The following is a 5,545-nucleotide window of genomic DNA, read 5'->3' as shown; positions in this document are numbered from 1 at the left end:
CTGTGCCCTTGCTTCTGCACATGCCCCTCCTAGACCCTCCTGCATTTGAAAGCAATGCAGACGTGTGGATTCTCTGTCTATAACAATAGCCAATTAGAGATGGTCATTGTACCCAAACTTGATTTGGGGAATAATTGTGTGGGAGAGCTAATTAATGGTCAGCCTTTTCTTAAGAAAAATCTCTGTTCTCAAGAGTCAGCAGTCTTGAGATGTGTCGAGGTGAGAGCTATCTCTGTCTTGCTCAGGCCTGGCAAAGAGTGCAATTCTATGAGATTTGTTGAAAGAGGACATCTCTTCCCTTTGACAGATTTAATAATAAACCCCAGTGGAGGTGTTCCATTCTTTCTCCTCAGACAGGCAGGGGGTGGACCAGACAGCTTGAGCCAGTAGGTTGATGGTGACACGGCAAGTTAGAAAGACTGTGGAGGATACTGTTAGTGCTACCCTAAAGCCATCTCCCCCTTCTCCTCACCACAGACCCTGGTTTTGTTCCAGCCCCAGGAGATGAATCATGATTAGGCTAAAGCCAACACAGTAATTTCATTTGCTTTTCCTAGATTCTCACTTTCCCGGTTTCCTTTGTAGTCAGGATACCATTCTAGCCAATGAGACATAAAGACAAATCTGCTGAAAGGCTTCTTGCTTCCTGATTAAAGAGTTAGAAACTACCCCTTAATGGAAGAAACTAGCCCTTCCTCCTCCTTCCTGCCAGGAATGTGCTGTGTGAGGACATGATGGCTGGAGCTGTGGCAGCTGTCTTGCCATCAAAAGGTAATAAGCTTAAGAAAAGCAAGCACAGTGAATATGGCTGAACAGAGAGATCAACAGTGCCTGGTCCTTGCTGACATTTTTGAGCTGCTCATCGACTCTGGATCAGGCTTCATTTTTTTTTTTTTAAGGTTTCAATATTTTATTCAAGTTTTATTTTAAGTGATGTTAATTACAGCATTTGAAGGGGAGGAACTAATTCCACACAAAATGGAAGACTCTAAAATATACCCATTAAACTGCTAAAAAATAAACTGAGTGGTGAGAATACAACAGAAGTTCAATTTAGATTCTGGCTGTTGTCACCATGTGATTACAGTCACAGGGACTCTTCCCAGCTTGCAGCTGGAGCTCTTAGAAGCTATTTCATACTCTGGTGCAAGGGCAAAAAAACACAACATGAGAAAAAACACAATTAAGTCCTGAATTATTGGCTTCATCACATCCACCTTCTCCACCTCAGAATGTCACAGAAGTAACAGCTACCACTCCCGGCAGACTACTTTTGGTGTAAAAGAGGTGACGGATTGGGGTGGAAAAAGTCCCTGCCTAAAAAAGTCCCTTTCAGATGAGTTTGTATACACCATCAAACAGCCTCTCCTCCATCAGGTTAGGAAATCAAGGTTCAATTCTCAGGAAGTCACAATTTCATTCATTTACTCAATACGAATTTACAAATTACAAAGTGCCTGCAAATTATCAACTTCCACTTGCAGCCATTTCTAGGTAAAAAAGAAACCTGACATCTCTAGAGGGGCCAGCAAGCTCCCCCTCAAGTCTACAGCTGAAAGGACCTTTTTTGAAATTGGGTTTCTTCTGTACCTCTGAAAGGGTAACACCCTAAAGCTGAATCATCTTTAACCTGGAAGTCTAACATGATATTTAGTGATACTTGCATCCCAGACATACAACATTAAAAGGTACACTAAATTCTGAAGGTAGCTATGCTGCAAAATAGTTTAAAATTAAACGATTGTACAGTATTCATTTATGCTTGAAACTCCAGTCCTAGACCAACCTTGTGGCCACCAGCATTGACATTCTTGCCATCCAGCAGAGCTGACAGTGTCAGTTTGACACCTGGCTTTAGGGTCTGAGTATATCCTAACCCTATGAGGCTGGAGTTGTTCACTTTAGCCGAGAAGCAGGCATCAGGGTCGATCTGGTACTTGACTGCTATTCCAAAGCGAGTGTTACTGTTTCCCGCTGTCCAGGCCAGATTAACAGCAGTCTCCAACTTCTTGTTCACCTTCTGATAAATGGAGCCGCCAAACTCTGTCCCATCATTACATTAGTGTGAAGCTGGAACTCATCGGTCTTGTAGCCAACTGCAAAGTTGCTCTGGGTCACTCGAGACTTTGTGGTCTCAAAATTCATCTGGTAGGGGGCTTCCCTGGTGGCACAGTGGTTGAGAATCCGCCTGCCAATGCAGGGGACACGGGTTCGAGCCCTGGTCTGGGAGGATCCCACATGCTGCGGAGCAACTGGGCCCGTGAGCCACAATTGCTGAGCCTGCGCGTCTGGAGCCTGTGCTCCGCAACAAGAGAGGCCGCGATAGTGAGAGGCCCGCGCACCGCGATGAAGAGTGGCCCCCGCTTGCCGCAACTAGAGAAAGCCCTTGCACAGAAACGAAGACCCAATACAGCCATAAATAAATAAATAAATAAATAAATTTTTAAAAAAACTCATCTGGTAGCCAGCCAGCCAGCCCTCATAACCCAGCACCAGAGCACCCCAGATGGAAGGCCAGGCAATGTCGAAATCCACGTCACAGCCCAGCTTGATATGTTTCCGCTTGTACCCTGTCTTGATTTTAGCATTTTTTTTCCCAGTGTCTGGAGAGAAGGATGAATCGAAGGTCAGCTTCAGGCCACGTGCAAGCTAATCTTCCACAGTAATCTCCATGCCTAGTGTGTTGTCAGTGTTCCATTTCTCCGTAAACGTCAGACCATATTCGGTCCATCTGTCCTTGGTTTCCAGACTGCCCGTCACTTTGGTGGTCTCGGTGTCGGCTGAACCTGAGCTTGTAAATTCCAGTCCATTCTCAGATTTTGTTTTCAAATCAGGTTTTATTAAGCCAAACCCATAGCCCTTGGTGAAGACATCCCTGGCAGATTTGCCAAGATCAGCATACGTGGAAGGCACAGCCATCTTCTGCACCCCTCTTTGCAGGTTGCACACCTTGGCAAACACTGTTTTCTGTCCTAATGGCCGGACATCTAGGAATCATGCTCCATGCATTGTGAATCCTCCAGGAAGAAATCCAGACTTCATACTGAGATAATTCAGTGTCATAATGATTTAGCCACAGTCTATTTAGGTCTTTTGTTACATGTAACCTATCTGACACAAAGGGCAGAGGCAGACAGACACCAGTTGCAGAATTCAAGTCACATGGATGAGACCTGATAAGAAGCAGGGGCAGGCCAGACAAAGACCTGGAGGGCAGCAAGAAGCAAAGCTCAATGGCATCACCAGGCCACGGAACAATTTCTTGGCATTTCCTGGGCTATCTGGCCTATCATCAACAGAAGCCTGAACCTGCTACACCGGCCCATGGCTTTGATGGTACTCCAGGTGTCTCTCTTCGGTGGTTACCCAAAGCTAGTGCACAAAGAACTGTTGCCTTTCACAACCACAGAGTTACAGGGGTCTGGGGTTTTGACATATTGTAACCTTGGACAGAGGAAAGAAGCTGACCTTCTCTCTTTTTAATTCAGTCGAATACTAAATAATAGCTAGACTCATTGCAACTGTAGTCCATGCATTAATTAATAGGGCAGCTATGGAAGTTCTTTGTATTCTTTCCTAATGGTTAGTTATTGTAAACTTTTTCTACTATAATGACCTGTTAAAGTCAGGAAGTAAGCTGCAAAATCCACATGAATTAAAGATCAGACATGAGGCTTCAGATACATTTCTCACTGTGGCGGACTCAAACAGTGTTCACACTCCTCTGTTGTCAGGGGTGCTCTGGGGGAGAAGTCGGAGGTTCACAGCAACCTGTGAGCCAGTTCATCAGCAGGGAGGCTTTATCCTCAGGGCAGCCAACTGGGGCAGGTCAGAAGGGATACCTCAAGATCTGCAAGACAGGGACTTCCCTGGTGGTCCAGTGGGTAAGAGTCCGTGCTCCCAATGCAGGGGGCCCGGGTTCAATCCCTGGTCAGGGAACTAGATCCCACATGCATGCCACAACCAAGACCCAGTACAGCCCAAATAAATAAATAAATAAAAATAAAATTAAGAAAAAAAATGAAAAGATCTGCAAGACAAAAGAGTCCAAATTCATGGCCAGAAAAAAGCCACGGGCCTGGAGACCAATTCAGGATCTGTGTGAAGGGGGAAATCTGGGCTCAGAGGTAGAGCCGAGCCTTGAAATCCAGAACAATGGAGAACAAAGCCATAGCACAAGCAAAAAGAAATAGAAGCATCCCTGAAGAAAGAGCTGCTTTGCCGGCAAGTTTCTTCTTCGTGCCCACCTGCGGCAGGGGAGCCCAGACCTGCAGAGGGAGGAAAGCGCTTTGGCTGGTTAAGAACTGGTGGCAGGAGTGTGACTGCAGCCAGGGTTCTGACAGTGACTCATGCCTCAGGAATAGTCATCACAATGGCTTTCACTTGGGGGCGTGCCATGGGCCACACACAGTGCTAAGTGTCTTTTCAAATCCTCACAAAACCCCATGACTGGGGCTTCCCTGGTGGCGCAGTGGTTGGGAATCCGCCTGCCAATGCAGGGGACATGGGTTCGTGCCCCAGTCCGGGAAGATCCCACATGCCGCGGAGCGGCTGGGCCCGTGAGCCAGAACTACTGAGCCTGCGCGTCTGGAGCCTGTGCTCCGCAACGGGAGAGGCCGCGACAGTGAGAGGCCCGCGCACCGCGATGAAGAGTGGCCCCCGCTCGCCACAACTAGAGAAAGCCCTTGCACAGAAACGAAGACCCAACACAGCCAAAAATAAATAAATAAATAAATAAATTTATTTAAAAAAAAAAACCCATGACTTAGGCCCTATTATCATCACCACTTAAGAACTGAGAAACTGAGGCCGAGAGAGGTAAAGTCACTCTTGGTCTCTAAAGTCTCCCTGTTGGTGAGCGGTAGAGGCAGGTTTCAAAGCCCAAGTTCAGACTCACCTCTGTAATCTCAAGTCTACCCACTCGCCACCTTCCTGCCTCCTTCTCCCTGAACTCTTCCCAAACCTGGCGGTTCCCACCAATCCTGTCCTTCTCTCCCACCTTGTACTGCCTGTAACAGCCTGCTTGGTGCTGAGTTACTTATTGCTGCCATGTGGTGACCAAATGTTCCCTGAGTGTGCTCCCTGCCCCCCCAGTAGCCCTGTAAGCTCTTTAGGGACCATAACAACTAGAAATGCTGCTAGCTGCAAGTAACAGAATGCCCAACTGAAGTAGCTCCCCTAATAAGGTCACTTATTATCTCATACAAGAGTTAGCCTGGAGGTAAGCGTCTTCCAGATCATGTTAATTTAGTGGCTCGACAAAAACAGGGCTTTGGGTCAGCTTCCCTGGTATTCTCTTTTTTTTTTTTTTAAGATTTATTTATTTATTTATTTATTTATTTATTTTGGTTTTGGCTGTGTTGGGTCTTCATTGCTGTGCATGCGTTTTCTCTAGTTGCGGCGAGTGGGGACCACTCTTCATTGCTGTGTGCAGGCTTCTCATTGCGGTGGCTTCTCTTGTTGCAGAGCATGGGCTCTAGATGCGCAGGCTTCAGTAGTTGTGGCACGTGGGCTCAGTAGTTGTGGCTCGCGGCTTAGTTGCTCC

General features: G+C 46.7%; 1 pseudogene across 1 annotated transcript; it reads right to left on the bottom strand.

Moving 5' to 3' along the window:
• Window positions 1-883: 883 nt before the first annotated feature.
• On the bottom strand, window positions 884-2,919 carry LOC309636100 (non-selective voltage-gated ion channel VDAC1-like; annotated as a pseudogene). The gene is made up of 2 exons: window positions 2,458-2,919; window positions 884-2,145 (listed from the first exon to the last, which is right to left on the bottom strand). The product of its transcript is annotated as a non-selective voltage-gated ion channel VDAC1-like (transcript).
• Window positions 2,920-5,545: the final 2,626 nt, after the last annotated feature.

This window comes from Balaenoptera borealis (genome assembly GCF_965194805.1).
Source record: "Balaenoptera borealis genome assembly, chromosome: 10".
Lineage (NCBI taxonomy): Eukaryota > Metazoa > Chordata > Mammalia > Artiodactyla > Balaenopteridae > Balaenoptera > Balaenoptera borealis.
Note: the sequence above shows the minus strand (reverse complement) of the source record. Positions and strands in the feature narration are given on the sequence as shown.